Here is a 22,145-nt window from a genome sequence, read left to right on the forward strand (position 1 = left end):
AATCCGTTGTAATATCTTCTGTTTTCTCTCACAGTCTCACCTCTCTGTTTCTCGCTCACACACAGAATACACATCTATCACACAGCCTCAAATACAATACCCTCATACAAAGAGAGGGGGTTGCCTTCTAGGGCAAAAAACCCTAAACAAACATAAGTTCTACCGTCAGATCATCCGCCTAATGAACGGCCTAGATTGACTAGAAATTACTATACTTTTACAAGGCAATTTTACATTTATTTTTGGCTTCGGGGGCGCTGCCCCCGACCCCGCAACCGGGGGGGATGGGCCCCCCCAGACCCCCGCGGGGGGGACAAGTCCCCTCCACACCCCCCCGCATGGAGGGGTGTACAAAACATCCTAGGGTATACATCCGGCTGAAACAAAGACCTCTGAACAATCATGCTCCACACACAACAATCTCCCACTTGGAGAATGATTGTAGCAACTCCACCGCTGCTTCATTTGCTGGACAATGGCTCCTCTTTGGACCTGGCTGTTTCTCATCTTCATCATCATCCTTGAAGACCAATTGAAACTGAGCATGTTCTCAGTTTCTCCCTGGTTACAACTTTTTTTAGCATATCTGCAGGATTCTGGCTAGTGTGTATCTTTTCCAACTTCAACTCTCCATCTTCCAACACTGATCCTATGAAATGATACTTGAGTTGTATGTGTTTAGTCCTGGAATGAAATGTTGAGTTCTTTGCAAGATGAATGGCACTTTGGCTATCACTGTATAACGTGCCCATATCATGCTTCTTACCCAACTCACCCATAAACCTTTGTAACCAAATCATTTCTTTACTAGCCTCTATAGCAGCAACATACTCTGCTTCTGTTGTTGAAAGTGCAACAACACTTTGGATTTTTGAAGCCCAACTGACAGTTGTTCCTCCAATAGTAAATACATATCCTGTAGTGCTCCTCCTGTTATCTCTGTTACCTGCCATATCTGCATCAACAAATCCTTGTAGGGAGATGTTTGAACCACCAAAGCATAATGCTTGATTTGTGGTACCTTTCAAATATCTGAGAATCCATTTCACTGCCATCCAATGTTTTTTTCCTGGATTGTTCATGTACCTGCTTACAACTCCCACTGCATGTGCAATATCAGGCCTTGTGCAGACCATTGCATACATTAAGCTTCCAACTGCTGATGCATATGTAACTTTAGACATATAATCCATGTCTTCTTGGGTCTTTGGGCACATTTCCTTGCTAAGTTTGAAATGGCTAGCAAAAGGTGTACTAACTGGTTTTGCATTGTGCATGTTAAATCTTTTCAACACCTTTTGTATGTACTCATTCTGAGACAATGTTGATTTACGATTTTTCCTGTCTCTAGTTATTCTCATACCAAGGATTTGTTTTGCAGCTCCCAAATCCTTCATTGGAAATGAATTTGCCAATTTTCTTTTGAGCACATTTATTTCCTGCATGTTAGATCCTACAACAAGCATGTCATCTACATACAATAACAATATAATATAGCTGCCATCATTTTGCTTTTTCAAATAAACACAATGATCAGAGTGACATCTAGTATAACCTTGTTCAGACATAAACTTGTCAAATTTTAGATACCACTACCTTGGAGCCTGTTTTAAGCCATACAATCTCTTCTTCAACCTGCACACTAGTTTCTCCTTCCCTTTCACCTCATATCCTTGTAGCTGCTGCATATATATCTCTTCCTCCAAATCCCCATGGAGAAAGGATGTCTTTACATCTAACTGCTCAAGATGCAAATCCTCAGCTGCTACAAGACTTAAAATAGTTCTTATTGAAGTCATTTTAACAACAGGAGAAAATATTTCATCAAAATCAATACCTTTCTTCTGTGCAAACCCCTTCACCAAAGTCTAGCTTTATACCTCTGTTTTCCTCCATCTTCTTCCTTCAGCCTGTAAACCCGTTTATTCTAATGCTGTTTTACCTGCAGGCAACTTGACTAAGTCCCAAGTCTGGTTATGTGCTAAGGAGTCCATCTCTTCTTTCATGGCTTGCTCCCACTTCTTCCTTGTTTCTACCTGCACTACTTCTTCATAACATTCGGGTTCACCAGAATCAGTCAACAATAAATAATATAATGAAGGAGAGTATCATTTAGGGGGTCTACTTATCCTGGTAGATCTTCTAACACCACTTTCAGGTGTTTGGGGTGCCTGTTGCTGTTGTGGTGGTTGCTGTTGTTGATTATTATTATTTTCAGGCACCTTTACCTTTTCAGTGATGTCATCAAGAACTGCGTATTCCTTGTTTTCGTTTTCTTTCTTCTTTTCCTGCAACTGATCTTATACAAGACCTTTTCATTGAATATTACATCTCTGCTCCTAATGATTTTGTGATTTTCATAATCATATAAGCGATAACCAAAATCATTAACACCATATCCAATAAAGGTACATTCCTTTGACTTTGCCTCAAGCTTTGTTCTATTTTCTTTATCAATATGGACAAAGGCCTCACAACCAAAAGGCTTTAAAAAAGAGTAGTTTACCTTTTTACCCGTCCATGCTTCCTCCGGAACACCACCATCCAAGGAACTTGAAGGCCCTCTGTTTATTAGATAAACAACAATATCTACAGCATCTGCCCAAAACTGTAAACGCAATCCTGCATGCAATCTCATGCACCTTGCACGCTCCATGATTGTTATGTTCATCCTTTCTGACACACCATTTTCTTGTGGTGTTCTTGGAACTGTCTTCTCTCTGCGAATTCCATGCTCTGAACAGTACCTATCAAACTCTTCGCAGCAATATTCACCTCCATTGTCTGATCTAAGACACTTCAATTTCTTTCCTGTCTCAGTCTCAACCAAAGCTTTCCATTTCTTGAAAGTATCAAATACATCAGATTTATTCTTAATACAATAAATCCAAGTTTTTCTAGTTGCATCATCAATAAAGGTAACATAATAATGAGAGCCACCCAGAGATGATACCTGAGCAGGTCCCCATACGTCTGCATGCACAAGCTCTAATTTTTCGTTCTTCTTTTCTTTCCCAACTCTGAGAAATCTGACTCTCTTCTGTTTTCCATAAATGCAGTTCTCACAGAAGTCCAAATCAACATTCTTCAAACCCGGCAACAAATTCCTTGAGTGAAGAATCTTCATCCCCTTTTCACTCATGTGTCCAAGCCTATGATGCCATAATGCTGCATCTGCTCCTTTGGAAGTTAAAGCATTAACAGAGTTAGAAATACCATTGCATAAATACAATGTACCAACCTTTTTTCCTTTTGCTATTACCAGGGCTCCTTTGGTGACCTTCCAAGATTTATCTGTGAAAGTTGTCACACAACCTTCACCACCTAACTACCCTGTTGAAATCAGATTTTTCTTTAGATCTGGAACATGCCTTACCTCCTTTAATAGCCATTGGTTTCCATTCTGCTGTTTTACAAGAACCTTACCCATTCCAACGATTTTATAGGGTTTATCATCACCCAGATGAACTTGTCCAAAATCTCCTTGAACATAGTCATGAAAGTATTTCTTATCAGGTGTGGCATGGAATGAAGCCCCTGAATCTACCACCCAGGAATCAGTAATATTTTCGAAAGAAAGAATCAAAGCATCTTGTAACACCTCACCTGTCACATTTTCTTCATGATTGTTTTCTTGTTGTTCATCTCCTTCTTTTCCCTTCCGAGATCTACAGTATTTCTTTAGGTGTCCTTTCTTTCCACATTTCCAGCACACTATTCCCGATCTGGACTTGGATCTGCCTTTCCTTGATTTACTGCGATATCCTGAGCTCTTTCCTCTTTCCATTTTTCTTCCTCTAGACTCTGCACTCAAAGCATTTCCCGATGTCTCACCAGAGCTTTTCCGTCGCATTTCCTCGCTAAGGATAGCACCGACAACATCATCAAACTTTAAAGTACTAGATCCAGAAACGGAGTTACTAATGGCCATTACCAAACCATTCCATCTTTCTGGTAATGAGCACAAGAATAACAGAGCTCTAACTTCATCATCAAAGTTTACCCCTACAGAACTTAACTGACTTGTAACAGTATTAAAATCATTTAAATGGTTTGCAACAGATCCACCTTCCGACATATTCATATTCAATAACTGTTTCATAAGAAATACCTTGTTTGAGGCCGAGGGTTTTTCATATAGTTTCAACAACGCCTGCATCAAACCCTCTCTCGTGGTTTCCTTCGAAATGTTGAAGGCGACTGACGTAGCAAGGCACAACCGTATTGTTCCAAATGCCTTTCTATCGAGAAGGTTCCATTCTTCGTCTTTCATACCCATCGGCATTTTTGTTTTTTCGCCCAATGGTAGGTATAGAAATTTCTGATACAGATAATCTTCCATCTGCATCTTCCACAGCGAGAAGTTTTGGTCATTAAATTTCTCGACCCTAAACTTACCATCTTCCACCATTGCTCCCACTCGAACCAGGAACCCTTCTTTCCTGCGAGTTTATCAGCCAAATAGACCTTCGGCTCTGATACCAGTTGTTAGAAAATTATATATTACGGAGCAATGGAAAACATAAAATATTGCAGAAATATAAACACAGAAAACGCACAAAACAAGAGAGACACAGATATACGTGGTTCACCCAGTTTGGGCTATGTCCACCCCGAACAGCCAGTCCTTCCTTTCTATTATCCAGCAAAATGAAGAGACACAACCTAGAGCAAATCCGTTGTAATATCCTCTGTTTTCTCTCACAGTCTCACCTCTCTGTTTCTCGCTCACACATAGAATACACATCTATCACACAGCCTCAAATACAATACCCTCATACAAAGAGAGGGGTTGCCTTCTAGGGAAAAAAACCCTAAGCAAACATAAGTTCTACCGTCAGATCATCCGCCTAATGAACAGCCCAGATTGACTAGAAATTACTATACTTTTACAAGGCAATTTTACATTTATTTTTGGCTTCAGGGGCACTGCCCCCGAGCCCCCGCCGGGGGACCGCTGGCCCCCAGACCCCCCAGCCAGGGGGGATGGGACCCCGTGGGGGGGAAAAGTCCCCCCCTCACCCCCCCGTGTGGAGGGGTGTACAAAACATCCTAGGGTATGCATCCGACTGAAACAAAGACCTCTGAACAATCATGCTCCACACACAACAGTCACCTTCGATTTTTAATGAGCCTGAAGTGACAAGTGCTCAGATGGACCTTTTCTCTTAAGGAGTCTGAAAAGGAATGAAAGTGACTACTCTAGAAATCTAGACAGAGGGATTACCAAACCAATCGTAAAACTATAGAATACTTTTTACAGTACGACAGCCAATCTTCCCGAATGTTGTGTTCAGTGCATTGCGATCGATAAGGTGGCAGACACGGCTTCCTAAGGACAAAGGATGTAGCCTATTGTGGTCTCCCAATATATACTCGACGGTACGTGGGAGCACAAGTCCGTACTGGCACTTGTCGTCTCAAAGAGGAGGAATCACCCAAGCTACGATGAAAGCGATAGTTAGTAGGCTTTACGACGTCGGGACACGTCTCTAGCCTAGACTTCTAAATGTTGTGTGTTAGGTTCGAAAGCGTTTTTATGTTCATTGAAGTTTATTTTACAGTTGATCTTTCTTAAGAAGTTTACCTATAAGGTTCACCATGTGATGTAGATATGAAATTCCTAAATATGCAATCTAAGATGATAAACAGTCGTTTGCTTTCTTTTTGCAATGAAAATCCTAGCTACTAAGGAAAGAGAAATGAGATTCTTTCAACATAGAGTAGAGAGCAAACACTAGATGCACTTTTCCTAAATCAACTTCAGCATGCAGTCTTAATGCAAATGCACATGCATGTATTGTTTTTTAGTTTCCTTAATGTGAGAATGATAAAAATAAAACAAAGTATAGATCTAAACTATTCTCTTTCAAAGCGACAGTACTAACAATTTTCTTTTCAAAAAAAGAAAGTAGGGTCAAGACGACACTTTACGATTTTGAATTTAAACTGCTTTCGACACTTGAAATACTAATGATTCAAATCAAATACAATGGCAAAAGTGTAATCGACTATCTAAAAGAGGAATGATTTGTAATACTCTTTTTCTTGACTGAAAACGACACTTACGACACTTTCAAATCAAAAGATGAAAGTCAGATTAAGCTACTATTTGCAAAAGAAAACTGTAAATGGCGAAAAATACATAAAAAGAATTCACAATTCTTTATCGATGGAGGCTGAATAATGCAAAGGAAGATGGTTTCAACAGAGATATACTGATCACAAACAACAAAACTACTAAATAAAGCTGAAGACAATGAAGAAAAAACCAAAATCTGGAGGCAGAAACAGTCTTATCTGATCATCGCACCTGTAATACAAGGAAACAGGGATGCATCTCACCTACAGCACACGGGAGGTGCAATGCATCTAGATTGCCAAGAAGAGACAGTGCGATGGTCCAAGGACGAGACTGAGCTTGGTTTTTGCTCACAATTTGCAACTAATTTAAGGGGTTTATGCTGAGCTAGTGATAGGTAGTAAACACAAAGTATAGAGGATGATCTAATGAGGTTATTTGAGCTACCACAAGGGCACTTAGGATATTTGCAAGCTAGATGTTCAGTTCATAAACCAACCCGGAGATTGACTGAAGCAGCGTTGTCTACTTTGCAGTTGCATAGAAAAAGCAATTCGAAGGCTAGCTGGCTTGACTTTAGGCTCCATCTATGGTTTATAAAGCAAACAACAGTAACAAAACAAACAAACCATTCGTTCCCCAGTGGAGTCGCCATTTTTTTATCAGGAAAACTAGTGTCCATTTAGAGCTGCTAGTCCAACTAAGATGTGTAGTTATCTTAGAAACAAACATATTAAAGTTACTTGTATTTTCCTTTATGAGAGATAGATGAGAGAGAAGTAGAGAGTACCAACCTTATTCTTTCGCTAGTCTCCTTGATCGTTTCCTCCCTCCCTTGATAGATATTTCACCATATTTTCTCACTTGTCCCGCTTCAAAGAACACTTGTAGAGTCAAGGCAGCAAAATACCATCAAAGCATAGAGATATATAACCATAAATAATGTAGGATCAGATGTACATTGACCATATAGATTCATATACAAACAAGATTCAGAGATATACAAGCATATGGAGGAAAACTCAAATAGCTTTATTGATAGAAGTAGTAGAAGAGAGGATTACAACCAGGTTGTCTGATCCAACATCATCCTCCTAGCATGAAAGCCCTCTTCACCTCATACAAAGCAAGATCACCTAACAATGTCTTCAAAGAGAAACCAACAACACTTCCTTGCAAATTACAAAATTCCAGCCCCTGGATCTCTTGGATGAGGGATCCATATATAAATGTTTTCAGGAGAGTGAGTTAGCTTCTGGGATTTTGATTAGTGTCATTTCACTGATATTTCTTGGTTCCACTTGGATATTTTAGATCTCTTACTCATCCTTGGGCGAATTGATAGAGGCAAGTGTCATATGAGTAGTTTTGAGAAGATTCTCTGGGTTTCCACCTAGAAAACTGTTGCCGCCATTTGTCTTCTCTCGCTCATCGCACCCTACAGAAGGGCTTTCTAGTATGCATCACACCCCCCGTGTGTAATAGGTGAGATGCATCGCACCCTATGCATGGAGCAGTCTGTATGGTCAAGTTTTGACTAGTTCTGAGTAGTTTTTCATGGAGAACTTCTGGGAGATGATGTAATCAGCTGACCTTGTTCCTCTAGGGTATGAAACAACACTTTTAGGGGTTTAGAATCCCTTGGTTTATGGATATATGTGAATGGGGTTGCAGTTCCCAAATATGTCTATAACACCGATCCAATGGCAGTGGATAATTTCGCAGCACTTAGAAGCATGGCGCTTAATGACCTGGACCCACCAACATGCTCGATCATTTCTGACCATAGATCTACCTTGCTTGATCCGACGGCTGCGGATCATATCGCATGGGTCTAAGGCACCTAACATTAGCATGCGATGAGGGTGGTATTTAGTCCCACCCCTAGGCCACATGTAGCAAGGTGAGTGGAATTGCTTCCATTTCGGAGAAACCGCTTCCCACTCGAAAGGCTTGCGATAAACATAAAACCACCATGAGAGCGGTTTTGCATTCATAAAAAGCGAACCGGGGGTATTAAGGCCACTAAGAAATCCAGGATTCTGGCCCCTCTCACCATTCCCTCTCTGCCTGTACCTAAACCAATGTAAGGTGAAATACCAACCATCCGACCGACCATTCGATACCCTGAGTCTGCCGAGCTACTTCCACAGGGGCTTGCATCCCAAAAAATACTGGACTGTGGAAAAACCAGTAAATGAAAATAAATCCAAGTCATCTAGACCCAACCTCCATGGCTCTATTTCGAAACACCATCCTATCTTCATCTGCTTGGTCGTGACAATGTGCCTTTAATCTGTTCTGAGGCATCTCTTGCCAACCCATCACGACCCTATTTTCAGTACAAATCACTCCTTGATTGGCCAGAGTATCTGCTAGTTTATTGGCCGTTCTTCGCACATGGTTGAAGCTAACTGTTCGGAGGTGCTGGAGGTGAAGCTAAATCCGTTGAAATACCTGGATCAGCCTCCAGTGTTTTGAGACTTTTTCCAACGCCGCGCCACAGCTAATTCTCTTGACCGAGTTAATGATTAACTTAGAATCAACTTCGACAATCACATTTTGGTGGTTCTCCTGCTCCAGGAAATCTAAACACTGCTCCATAGCCATTAATTCTGCCATATTGTTAGTGGCTTTTCCTAAATGGCAATGGAAGATGAAAATAATACTTCCTTCTTCATCCCTTAATGCTCCTCCAAAGCCAGTAGTACCTGGGTTACCTTTTGAAGCCCCATCAATGTTGTATTTGAGAAAACCCTGAGGGGTAGGATGCCAGAAATCTTGCTCAGTGTCCATTTTCCCAACTTCCTATCCAGGCCCTGAGGAATAAGCCCCTGCAAACCGAGCTGACGGAGAATATGCATTTCCGCTTCTGAAGGTGGATTCTTAGGGAGGTTTCACATGGTAGTGCCAACCATCTCCTTAAGTTGTTTTAAGATCTGCTCAAAAAGGCATAGGGAGGGAATACTTTCATTTTTGAAGATTCTATTGTTCCTTTCTTTCCGGACATTCCATATAATGAAGCTTGGTGTAAGAGCCCAAGCTGCGCTAAGAAATTCATAATCAGAAAAGTTTCTTCTCCAATTGTTAAGGGTATTGATAATACTCCCTTTGTCCCTGTCTGTCTGTCGAAAAATGGTGGCAAAAGTATCCCACAACCTGGAGGTAAAAATGCAACCATTAAGAAGGTGCTCCATTGTTTCCTCTTGGGCTTCACAGAGCTGGCATCTGGAAGGCCCCAGTACACCCCTCTTCCGAATGTTATCCCAAGTCAAAATTTTCTTATGATGAACTAGCCACATGAAGAGTTTAATTTTCATCCAACCTTGATGCCTCCATAGGTTCTGCTAGATCCTATCCGGAGCCTGGGAATCCAGCTCAAGTAGAATGCATTTTGCCTCCTTAAGATTAAAGGTGTTCTCATTATTGTTGCCCCATCTAAGTTGATCATGCCCCCCTGTCACTAAAATCTTCCTTTGTTCCAACATTTTCATAAGTGCCTCTGCTTTTGCTTTCAAGGGGTTGTCATCCCTGTAATCCATGTTCCTCCAAGTTCTCCATTTTCCAACACTCTTGGTTTGGTCCCAAAAATATTTTACCTTAGATAGCCCTTTGGTGTCTGTCTCTTTATTGAGGTCCAAAAAGTCCTCTTTTAACATAATAGGTTCTTGTTGTCATTTATCCTCCCAAAATAAAGCTAGATTTCCCTCTCTGATTTCCCAAAATCTGTTTTTTTGTACTAAGCCGCTGTTCTCGCAGGCCTTATTCCAGATGTGAGAGCCCTTTATATTAACAAACATCCTTATATGATCATTATTTTGCCAAGTGCTGGCATATTTATCTTTCCATATACTAGCCCACTGATCCTTTGGGTCTTTTACCCAACGCCACCATAATTTTGCCCCTAAAACCTTGCTTAGAATCTTCGGATCATCCAATCCTAGACCCCCATGTTTTTTAGGTCTGTAGATTTTTTCCCAGGCTACCAAGGCCCATTTCTTTCTTCCCTCCCCCTTTCCCCAGAGAAAGTCTCTTTGGATGTTTCTGAATTGTTGCAATATTCCTTTTGGAGCTAGGAGTGTTGATAGCATGAAAACTGGGATTGATTGAAGAACAACCTTTGTAAGCACCAACCTACCAGCCAAGTTTAAAGATCTAATAGTCCATTTCCTTATTTTATCTTGCATCTTATTAATAACCGGCTCCCAAATGCTCTTGTGCAAAGGTTTAGCAATTAGAGGAACACCTAAATATTTTGAAAGGAGGACATCCCTTTGAAAGCCCAAAATTCTGGAGATATTCCTCTGAATAGCAATATTAGTATTAAAGAAGAAAATATTAGATTTGGAGAGATTAACTTCCATACCTGTAGCCATGGCAAAGTCACCCAGGATTTGTTTATATGCAAGAGCTTCTTTGACCATGGGAACTCCCTACAGCATGGTATCATCAACAAATTGTTGATGAGTCAAGGCTTGACCATTCTCAGAAAAGTGGAGACCCTTAATATTACCAACTTCTTTTGCATACTTGATAGACCAACCAAGTCCTTCCATCATGAGGATGAATAGAAAGGGAGAGAGCGGGTTTCCTTACCTGAGGCCTCTTAAAGGAGTAAAAATCTCGGAGGGAGAACCATTAACCAATATTGAAAAGCTGGAAGAAGTTACCAGGGCCATGACCCATCTAACCCAGTTATGATCAAACCCAAAAGCATTAAGAACTTTCCTGATATAGGTCCAATTCAACTTATCATAAGCTTTGGCTAGGTCCAATTGCATAATAATTCTAGCCTTCCTATTGCTATTCAATGAGTGCACCACCTCATACGCTTGAATGATGTTATTGAGAATTTGTCTGCCTTCCACATAACTAGATTGTTCCACAGAAACTAGAGTAGGAAGAAGAGGTTTGAGTCTATTGGCCCCAACCTTGGAGATTATCTTGTAAACCACATTGCACATAGCTATGGGTCTAAACCTATCAGGAGTTTGGGCATTGTCCTGTTTAGGGATTAGGGAGATGAAGGAGGTATTGAGCACCTTCAAAATAGTTCTACTCATCCTGGACACTTCCACTACATTCAGAATATCATGTTTAAGAATATTGCAACAAGATTTAAAGAAATCCACATTGAAACCATCAGGGCCTGGCGCTTTACCATTCTGCATTTCTTTGAGTACCTCACTAACCTCCTCTTCAATCACTGGCCTATTGAGGTTGAAATTATCCTCTCTAGATACCAGTTTAGGAATGTGCCTTGTCAAGTCCCTGATGAAATGCTCTCTATCTGAAATGGTTTCCTTTTCTATACCTCGAAAGTGCTGAACTAACATAGCTTCTATATCCTCGTGGGAATTAAGAAGATTCCCTCCCTCGTCCTTGATCGAAGAGATTCTATTATGAGCTCTATGTGTCAAGGTGGATCTGTGGAAAAATCTAGTGTTTCACTCTCCTTCTTTTAGCCATTGGACTCTAGATTTTTGTCTCCAAAATATTTCCTCTTGTTTACATAAATTCTCCCATTCCTGATGATGTTTAGCTACTTGATCACTTCTGAATTTATCAAAGCCATCCATGATAAGGGCTTGGTTGAGTTCCTGCATTTTGTCTTCAACTGATTTTTTTGTTTCAAAAATATTTCCAAATTAATTCTTGTTCCATTCTTTGAGCCTGAACTTGATGTGCTTTAGTCTTTTGTGTAGAAGGAACATTCTTGTACCCTGAATATTCAAATCTTCTGACCACCAATTTGCAATGTTGCTGATGAAATCTGGGTGGGTGAGCCAGATATTCTCAAATCTGAAAGGTCTATTCCTTGGGGTACCTATGCCCTGAACTTCCAGTTGAACCGGCCAGTGATCTGAGCCTCCAAAGGGGAGTACTCTCTCTATCATATCCTTGTCAATGAGCATAAGGTCCTCTGAGATTAAGAATCTGTCTAATTTTGAGGCTACTTGAGACTCTCCTCCTCTTTTATTGTTCCATGTAAAGAGACCATTACTCGTATCAGTGTCAACTAGCTTCATATTATCTATAAAGGTTTGAAATGCTAAAGAATATTTGTTTAGAGTTCTGGCTCCCCCTTTTTTCTCCGAAAGTGATCTGATCATGTTGAAGTCCCCCCCCATGGTATTCCTACATGTCTATCTCTGAGATCCATAAGAGAATCTAGAAACCTGAATTTATCATCCAATATTTAAGGGCCATAAACATTCATGACCAGATAGGTCTCCCTATCTCCCACAAGCTGAATAACCACTGATAAATAATTTCTAGATGCCTCAACATCTAATATAATAATATTTTGGGGGTTCCAAAGAGTAAGTATGCCTCCTGCTGTATTCTCTGCTTTGACTTCTAGAAACTCAAATCGATTGAGCCATTTGCTATGTATTTCTTTTATTCTTTGAATGGAACATTTAGTTTCCTGGATGAAGATCATATCTGGAACTGCTTGTTTCATTCTATTACTAAGTAATCGTTGTTTTCTTTTACTACCTAGACCCCTAATATTCCAGGATGTGAAATTCATAATTAAATATTTGTAAAGGAGTAACTGGTTAGGTATTTCATCTTACCTGAATCTATCATTAGCTTTCCACATTCCATCAATAGCTCGTTCTGTTTTTTCCTGCCTCTTTTCTTTCCTGCCTTTCCTTGTTTTTTTGCCTCTCTAGTCCTTTGGCCTGAGTTTTCCATATAAATAGTTGTTGTACTCTATTGAACTCTTCTTGAGGTAATCAGTCTACCCCTCCCATTGTTCTCTGTTTCAAGAATCCTTCCATATCTAGGTGTTCTCTATCAAGAATCTCTTGTAGTTCATGGTCCTCCATTTCCATCTCACTCTGGGTCATTTCCTGGTCCATCTCTGGTTCAACATCACTCATCATAGTCTGTTTCTATTTCATCATATCCTTTGTTTGTTCACGGTCTTCTTCTTTCTCCTCCTCCTTTGGATTTCCTCCCTTTGCCTGATCTACTTTTGTTATCACTTCTTCTTCTTCAAGTACTTGGAACCTGTTTTGACTGGTCTGTTGCCCTTGTGTTTGATGTTGCTTTGGCCCCCTTTTTCCCCCTTTTGCTTTATGTACCACTTTGTGAAAGCTTTCAGTATCTTTCATTATGTTAGCTTTACTTTTGTTCTCTATTTTACTAAGAGGGAAATCTCTGAATAGGTGCCCATGCTCATGACATCTATGACATCTAAATGGAATATGTTCATAATCTATTATTTGTATCCATTCTTCATCAAAAACTTCCAAGATTACCTCATCCGGTAGAGCTCCAGAGAGATCCATCTCCACACATATTCTTGCAAAGGAAGTGTATTTTCCCCTTCTGGTGGCCTTAGAAGCTTTGACAAAACGTCCTAATTTATTTCCTATGGCAGATAACGATTATGTTTGCCAATAATCAAGAGGTAGAGAGTAAAGTCTTACCCATACTGGGACTGAAGTAAAAGTCTCATGCTCCGGGACAAAATTCATAATCCATGGCCGCATATAGAGGCCTGCTACTGCATAGAAGCAAGGCCCTCCTTCAAACACTCTATCTTTATCTTCAATATTTGTAAAGACCACATTGAAGAAACCCTTAGACCCAAGATGTAGGTCTATGCTTCCTTTTGGTTTCCAGTGGTATTTAATCCAAGTTTGTAAAGCTTTTTCAGTGGGCCATAATCCCATGAATTTACAAATGATTGCATATGTCTGCATTTGGTCCCTGTGCGCTTGCATAGCAGGATCATTTAATACTACTCTGGGTGTAATCGCAACTTTGGGTTTACATGGTCCCTTTTGTGCTTTGTCTTTTGTTCCCTGTGCCTTGTCTTCTTCCTTATTTTATTTTTTTCTATTATTCTCCCTTGATTTGGTACCATCTTTCTCCTCTTCACTGTTCCTTTTCCTACCTTCTGAAGGACCTCTCTCATTTTCTATTGGTTTCTTACCTCTGCTGGCCACAACCTACTTGTAGGAGGGAGTGGAGCTCCCTCCTTTGATTCCTTCCATGGAGAACAAGTTCTGCAAAAGCTTGTAACCCTAGCTAATCGCCCGCGTCCGTCACTCCTGCCTCAACTCCTCACCCCATCAACAATGCTCGTTTTCATAACTATGCATTTTATTTTATTTTTAGAAAAGAAATTAAATATATTTTGGTGGTAAAGGAGAGTAATCCCATTTTTCCACCAATTTCAACTCAATTTTTTTTTTCAAACTTTAAAAAAATTCTTCTCTTGTCAAGGGCTTATGATAGAGTTTCAATCTATGCTGATTAACAATAAAATTGGTTCCTTCTTCATCAATGTTCTTGATCCTTATTCCTCCATTGTCAAAATAATTTCTATCTCATAAGGGCTTAACCAATGTGATTGGAATTTCCCTTTAAATATTTAAATTTGGAGTCAAAGAGAAGGGCTCAATCATCTGGTTTGAACTTTTTGACCTTGATAAACTCGTCATGTCATCTTGTCCTTTTCTACTAGATTATGTTTGTCCTTTGAATGACATCTTGTCTAATCTCATCAAAATGATTTAGCTATGCCAATCTTTACTTTTGGGCCTTCGAGAGATCTAGTCCCAATTTTGCTACTATCTTGTATGTCTCCACCTAGAATTAAATAGGAACTATAACTTTCTTTCCATCAACAAGCTCATAAGGAGTATGTCCAGGGTATTTCTCCATGTAGTCTGGTATGCCCAGAGTGCTTCTAGAAGTCTATCTACCCAATCTATTCTATGTAGATGCGTAGTCTTGGTCAATATGTCTTCAAGAACTTTATTTTTGGATTCCACTTTTCCATTAGCATGTGGATGAAATGGGGTGTATTTTCTATGCTTGGTCTTGTATTGCTCCATGATATTCGGTATGATCTTGGATGTAAATTGTGCACCCTCATCTATCACAATTTCTCTTGGTACACCAAAAAGAGTGAAAATATCCTCAAAAATAAATGTAACAACAACATTCTCAGTAGAAAAATTTAATGTTACAGCCTCTACCCATTTAGTAATATAATTAGTGCAAACAGGTATGTACCTCTTTTGCTTGGATGGAGGATTAGAGGGTCCAAAAAAATCTAGAGCCCATTTCTCAAAAGGTTTTATTATTACCTATAGTTGTAGAGGAATTTCATCATTGGATAGGTTTCCCCTTCTTTTGATAAGTATCACATCTCTTGACATATTCTTTAGCATCTTTAAAAAGAGAAGGTGTAGCAACCCCGAGTTGATTTTCCATGTAAATAAATTAGAAACAAGGTCATGGGACATGTATTTCAAGCTGACTGGAGGGGAAAAACATTATAGTGGGCATCACTTGTGGTTAATTAATGGCTATGGAAATCTTCAAAGGAAAAGGGGCAATAAATGGAAATTAATTAAAACAATAAAGGAAATAGAAGAAAATGGAGATGAAGAGACACAAATATGCTTGCAAGGGAAATTAGAGAGAAATTAGAGGAAAATGAAAGAAAAAGGAAAAATTAAAGGAAGAGACTAGACATCAATAATAAAAAGGCATGAGAAAAAAAAATTCAAAACTTTTGTCAGTTTTAGCTATGGATCAATTTCAGAAAGAGAGCTCCAAGAGGAAAGAGACAACAAGAAAGGGAAAAGCAAAGGAAGCAAATGACAAGCAAGAAGCAAGCAATAAATAAAGAAAAGGAAAGAAAGGGAGCATAAGGAGAGGATTAGAAGAGAAAATACAATAGGAAGATTTTGTAGGTAACATGTTACATGTGTGATTTCCTTGTTGGGATTTGAATGCATGGTACGTGCATTTGGTTTACAGGATCATTTTCCAACATTGGCATAATATTTTCTTGGATTGACAGTGGTTTCAACCTTCCCTTTTAATTTCTTAGATATCCATGGTGTGATGGGATTAATTCTTTGTTGAGCTTTGGATTGCCATAAGATTTTGGATCTGGGTGAGGTGGTCTTAGGAAAATCCCAAGGGTTGGGAGTGGAGATGTTTTTCTCTAAGAAGAAATTTATAGGTGGGTGAAGACATGAAAATTCCTCTAGGTAGGGTGAAGAAATTTTGAGGCATCCAATATTGTGTTAGTTTGGTGACTTATGGATCGGTTTAGGTGAAATCACTATGGTTGAGGGTTGAGGTGGTTTAGCCTCTGGAAGCCCTGGTTGGTTTTGTTTTGGTTTGTGACATGAGATCCCACATTCATGCTTGGAATATGGCACGAGGTTGATTAGCTAGAAGAAATATTTGGTTCATCCCAATCTATGGTCGGGTGGTACATGGAATTCCCTTACTTATTTTTCATTTTCATATGTATTTTTGTATTGATTTCCATTGATAATAATGAGCACATGTATTGGTTATTGTTTTTATTTTATGACTAGTTTTTCATGGCTTCATTCTGATTAAATGTTGGTTATAGGTATGGTTAAATTATGTGCTCTTGTTATGGATCTTGTTCACGATTTAATAAGTTTTTGTATGTTTATATGAATGCACAGGTTAATAACTGTTGTTGCATTAGCTTGTGAGGGCTGTGAGCCTTCCTGACGATTCTCTGGTGAAGTGAATGATACAATGAATAGATATGCATTCATGAACTATATTTACCATGTTTACTATATGTTTGAAAAAATGTTTATCACATGTTTGATATATGTTTGGGAAAGTTTTGAGCCTAGTATAGCTTGTGTAGACTTGTGATTTCCTTAGACTTGATTGTGGAAAGTTCTGGGAAATTTTGGGTAGTGGCCTGTAGGATAACCTTGAAAATGTGGCATTGATTTCATGTCTGTATGCATAGTTTAAAGAATTTTCCGATGCAACCACATGGAGGAAGGTCTGTGCATGCACCTAGAGCTTTCTAGCTACATGCATAGCTTGGCATGCATGCGGCTAGGTTGTGAGCTCACTTCAAAATATGTTTCAGCTTAGGGTATGATCACCAGAGGTTGTTAGATGAAATATGGGTGATCTGGTGTTTCTGAGAGGTATCAATCCATAACTGGAACTTAGAGGTTAGATCATGTCATAGTAGCTCTCAGCTTAGATTTACCCTAGAGAGCCTGTAAACGTGGGTAAATGTGGAGTGGCATGTTATAAGGTGGTATCAGAGTAGTTCCATTCCCTGTAAACCTTTCTCTAGTACCAGTGTTATTGATTGGTATCAAAGTGAGGTTTACAATATTAGACCTTGGGTACATGCAGATGTCTATGGTTATCATGCATGTAGTTGTTATTTCATTTTTTTATTTTTCATCTTGATTTACACATGATGTTGATATGTTGTTGTTATTATTATATATTGTGCTAATATGGACTGAATTGCACATATGAGATAGCCTCCCCTGAGATACATTTAGGTATGGTTTTGATTTTGTCTTCTATTTAGTTTATCTGACATGGTATGTTTACAAAAAATAAAAGATCAGAGGTAAAGAGAAGAATGGTGGACTACAGTTCACATGACTCCCCTTACAGGCCTGATGTGAAATTAGTGGAATGGGAAAATGCAATTGAGAAAAAAGGAGAGGAATATTCTCCTAATCTAGCACATAAATTGAGGAGTCTAATGGAAAACATTAGAAGTTGTAAAGTAGATAATAACAGGTTGAATGAGGCACAATAAATACTTGCAAAGGCTCAATAAAAATACGCTAAAGTCAATGCAATTATTCTTCAAAGCCTTTCAGCGTTGCAAAAGAAGGGACAATTGGGGACCAGTCACAAAGATAGGTAGGAGGAGAAGGCTAATGGGGAAGATGGAAGCAGGTCACAAAGAAGGTACATGATGGAAATTTATGATACAGTAAAGAGTGGATCATTATTGGATACATATGGCAAGAGGACTAGTATGCATGAGTTTTATTCTAGCTCTTTTTCCAAGAGACATCATCACCATTACCACCAACATCATAGGAGGAGTGAGTATTTTCCAAAGAATTTTAAGAAAGCAAAGAATCCTAGTTTTTATGGTGAGTTGAAGAAATCATAAGATGTAGAAGCATGGCTTCTTGGGATGAGGAAATTATTTAGATTGCATGACTACTCATAGAACATGAAAGTTGGGATAGCCACCTTCAGTCTCAAGGGAAAAGTAGATATATGGTGGGATGATCTTAAGAATGTTAGAGGAATTAGAGAAGATAATTTGACTTGGGGGTAGTTTGAGAAACTCTTCGGGAAGAAGTACATGTCTAAGGGATATTATGATGGAAAGTCCGAGGAGTTTTATGAGCTCAAGATGGGTTCAATGCTTGATGAAGAGAATATAACCAAATTTCTAAAGTTGTTTAGGTAAGTTCCCTACCTCAAGGATGAGAAAGAAAACATTCAAAGGTTCATTAATGGATTAACATTGTCATTTAAATTTTGGATTGAGTTTGATGAGCATCTGTCAATGGAGGAAGCTATCAATAAGTTAAAGCATTTTTATGAGTAGTCAAATAACAAGCCTGAGTTCAAGCATTAGTGGAAAGGAAATGAGAAAACTAAAGGAAAATGGAGCAAGAAGCAAGGAAGATCTCATGATGCTTGTGAGAAAGAAAATGTAACCCCTCATAAGAATTTTAAAGCAGCTGACAAGGGATATGGGTCTCAACCTGGAGAGCAGAAAAACAATGAAATCACAGGGAATCGTTGAAGTGTTGGATTTGTGGTAAATACCATCGCAAGAAGGATTATCCATTGTACCAGGGTGGCAGGCTACTTATCTACAGTGCTCAATAGTCACAAAAAGTTAGGTATGTTGGTCAGAGCATTCCCTGAATCTATGAAGCACTCGATAATAGGTAGGAAAACCATTAGGCATTTATTATTGAGATGCAAGGTAATATTTGTGATAAAATTGTTTCCATTTTGATTGATCTTGGATCAAATTATAGCTATGTTAGTCTTAACCTAGTGGATCAGTGTTTTTTGAATAAAGAACTACATGCAGAATCTTAGTTGGTGCAGTTGGCTACAGGGACAAGAGAAGAGTTCACCATTGGGAGAGATATTGTGCATTTGAGCTTAATGGTATGCCTATAATGACACATCTAAATGTGCTTCCTTTGGTTCCATATAACATTCTTTTGGGCATGGATTTCCTGTTTACTCACAGGACCAAGGTATATTATTATGAGAAGGCTATTGAGTACCTGGATGATGGTGGGGAAAAGAGAATCTTGCAGGGAAGGAAGAAGCCTACATCAATGAGAATGGTTACATCTATGAAAGTTAAGTGCAATTGCAGGAAAGGGTGTGTATTGTTTGCAGTTCATGTTTCTAGTTATAAAGGGAGGGATGTTGAGGAGGATGAATTCCTAAGGAGGTGTTCTCTCTTACAGTAGTTTCAAGATGGCTTTCCCATAGATATTCTAGAGTTTCCTCCTCATAGAGAGGTTGATTTCTCTATTGAGTTGGTACCAAGAGTAGCACCAGCATCTAAGGAAGCGTACAAGATGGTCACTCCAATTTAGTGGAATTAAAGTTGTAGCTTAAGGACATGCATTACAAGGGACATATAAGGCCAAATATGTCACCTTGGGGTTCACTAGTGTTGTTTGTAAAGAATAAGGATCATACTCTCATATTGTGCATTGATTACATGCACTTGAACAAGGTGATTATCAAGAAGATGTATCCATTTCATTAGATTGATTATTTGTTTAATCAATAAAGGGAGAAAATTTATTTTAAAATATTGATATGAGATTAGGATATCATGAGGTGCACATCAAATAAAGAGACATCTACAAGATGGCATTCCATACAAGGTATGGGAACTATGAGTTTGTGGTGGTTCCCTTTGGTCTAACCAATTCTCCATCCACCTTCATGTGTTTGATGAACAATGTGTTGCACCCTTACATGGACACATTTGTCATAATATTTGTTGATGATATACTGGTATATTTGAAGAATGAGGAGGAGTATGTAAAGCACCTGACATAATTATTGAGATTTTTGAGAGAGAATATGTTGTATGCCATGCTCAGCAAGGGAAGTTTCCTTCAGTCTCAGATTCATTAGTTGGGACATGTTGTTTCCAAACAAGGGATAATAGTGGACCCAAAAAAAATTTAGGCTATCATGGAGTCGCCAACTCCAAGGAATGTGGATGAGGTTAGAGAATTCATGGGACTATTAGGTTATTACCAGCAGTTCATTGAGAACTTCTTTAAGATTGGTTATCATATTCACATCCTTGTAGAGGAAAGGGAAGAATTTTGAATGGACTAAGGAGTGTGCAATTAGTTTTTAGTAGTTGAAGCATTTAATTACAAATTCTTGTGTTTTGAAGATTGCAGATCCCGATAAGGAGTTTATGGTTTGTACAGATGCATGTAAGGAAGGACTTAGTGGCGTCCTAATGCAAGAAGGGTAGGTGGTTTTTTATGACTCAAGAAAGTTGAATATCATGATAAAAACTATGTGACACATGATCTTGAGTTGGAAGATATCATTCTAACATGCTTTGAAGATGTGGAGACATTACATTTTTCGAAAAAGGTTCATCTTGATGAGTGATCATTGTGGATTGAGGTACTTGTTTGACCAACCCAATATGAAAGCAATACAAGTTAGATGGTTATCTACTCTCATTGACTTTATTCTTGAGAGAAGGTACATCAAGGGAAAGGAGAATTGAGTTGCAGATGCTCTTAGTATGAGAGTGTCAGTAAGTCATATTTGAGTTATGAGCTCTTATGGGACAAATTTGCAAGAGTGTATCTTACAGGTAGGAAATCATGATGATTAGTACTAGCAGTTAAAGCAGAGGTTGCAGCAATAAGGTGAAGGTGTTAGGGATGAGGAGTATCACCTCACAACAGATGGCTTGGTCAGATAGAAGAGAAAGATTTTTGTTCTAGATAGCAGTGAGTTGAAGAAGCTTACATTAAAAGACTTAAATAGTTGTTAAGAAGTTCTACTATTGGAAAATTTTGAAGAAATAGGAGGTTGACTTTTTTGCGAAGTGCTTGGATTGTCAACAAGTAAAAGTTGAATGCAAGCATCCAGTTGGTTTTTTGTAGCTTATTCTGATTCCAGAATGGAAATGGGAGCTCATTTACATGGACTTCATTACCAGATTTCCTAGGACATCAAGGAAACATGACTCCATCATGGTTGTGGTTGACATGCAAAGTAAGGTAGCCCACTTCATTGCAATGAAGTCTACTAATTTAGATAGTGATGTATCTGAGATCTTCATCACGGAAATAATGAGGTTGCATGATGTTCCAAAGAAGATTATATAATATAGAGATGCCAAGTTCACTTACAAGTTTTAGAAGGATTTGTTTGTAGGCTTGGGGACAAAGTTAGGAGTTATAATTCAATACAACTGTTAAGTTATGGTATGTTCTATGCTTATAACAGTTTACTTATTTTTCTTATTATATTCCACCGAATAGCAATCACATGTACATAAATTAAAGTGCAGATAGAACATTAAACGATCGACAGAAAACAAGCCAAAACAAGAGACACAAGATGTGGCGGCTAGCCAGGGACAAACCCCACAATGTGTGGGGAAACCCTTTGATAAAATCTTCTTTTATCTTCAATAATTCAGCAGAGAGAAATAGTACAATAAATCTGATTCATATCAACAGTAGCAAACCCTAGATCAGTAGCATCAGCATTAGCAGCTTCATCATCAAACTAGGGCAAACCATATCTCACAAACCGACAGTTGGATTGACTTCATTCCACCACCAAAAGTTTCGGCTTCCAGAGGAGGTTCAGATGAACCTACAGCGCAGTTCAGATGAGGAGACCTTCTAGGCCACGCAAGTCAATCTTTACTTCTACAGTTGCAGCTTCAAATTCAACAGCTTCCGACTTCACATGTGTGAGAGAGAGAGACCCATTTCAATGCAGTAGAGAAGAGACTCATATCTGCGCAGTAGAGAGAGAGAGATGTGATGAGATGAGTGAGTCCAAATGAGGAAAATTCCTCTTATATTTATACACAACGTTGGTGGGTGAATAGATGCGACTGTTGGGCTTCTGAGCCTACATGAGTTGTAGGTCGACTTGATAATAACTCCATAATCAAAATAAATTCATATCTCCATGAATACTTATCGGAATT

Source organism: Pinus tabuliformis, chromosome 6 (assembly GCF_031772625.1).
Source record: "Pinus tabuliformis cultivar Carrire ecotype Pingquan chromosome 6, CPIR1, whole genome shotgun sequence".
Taxonomy (NCBI): Eukaryota; Viridiplantae; Streptophyta; class Pinopsida; order Pinales; family Pinaceae; genus Pinus; species Pinus tabuliformis.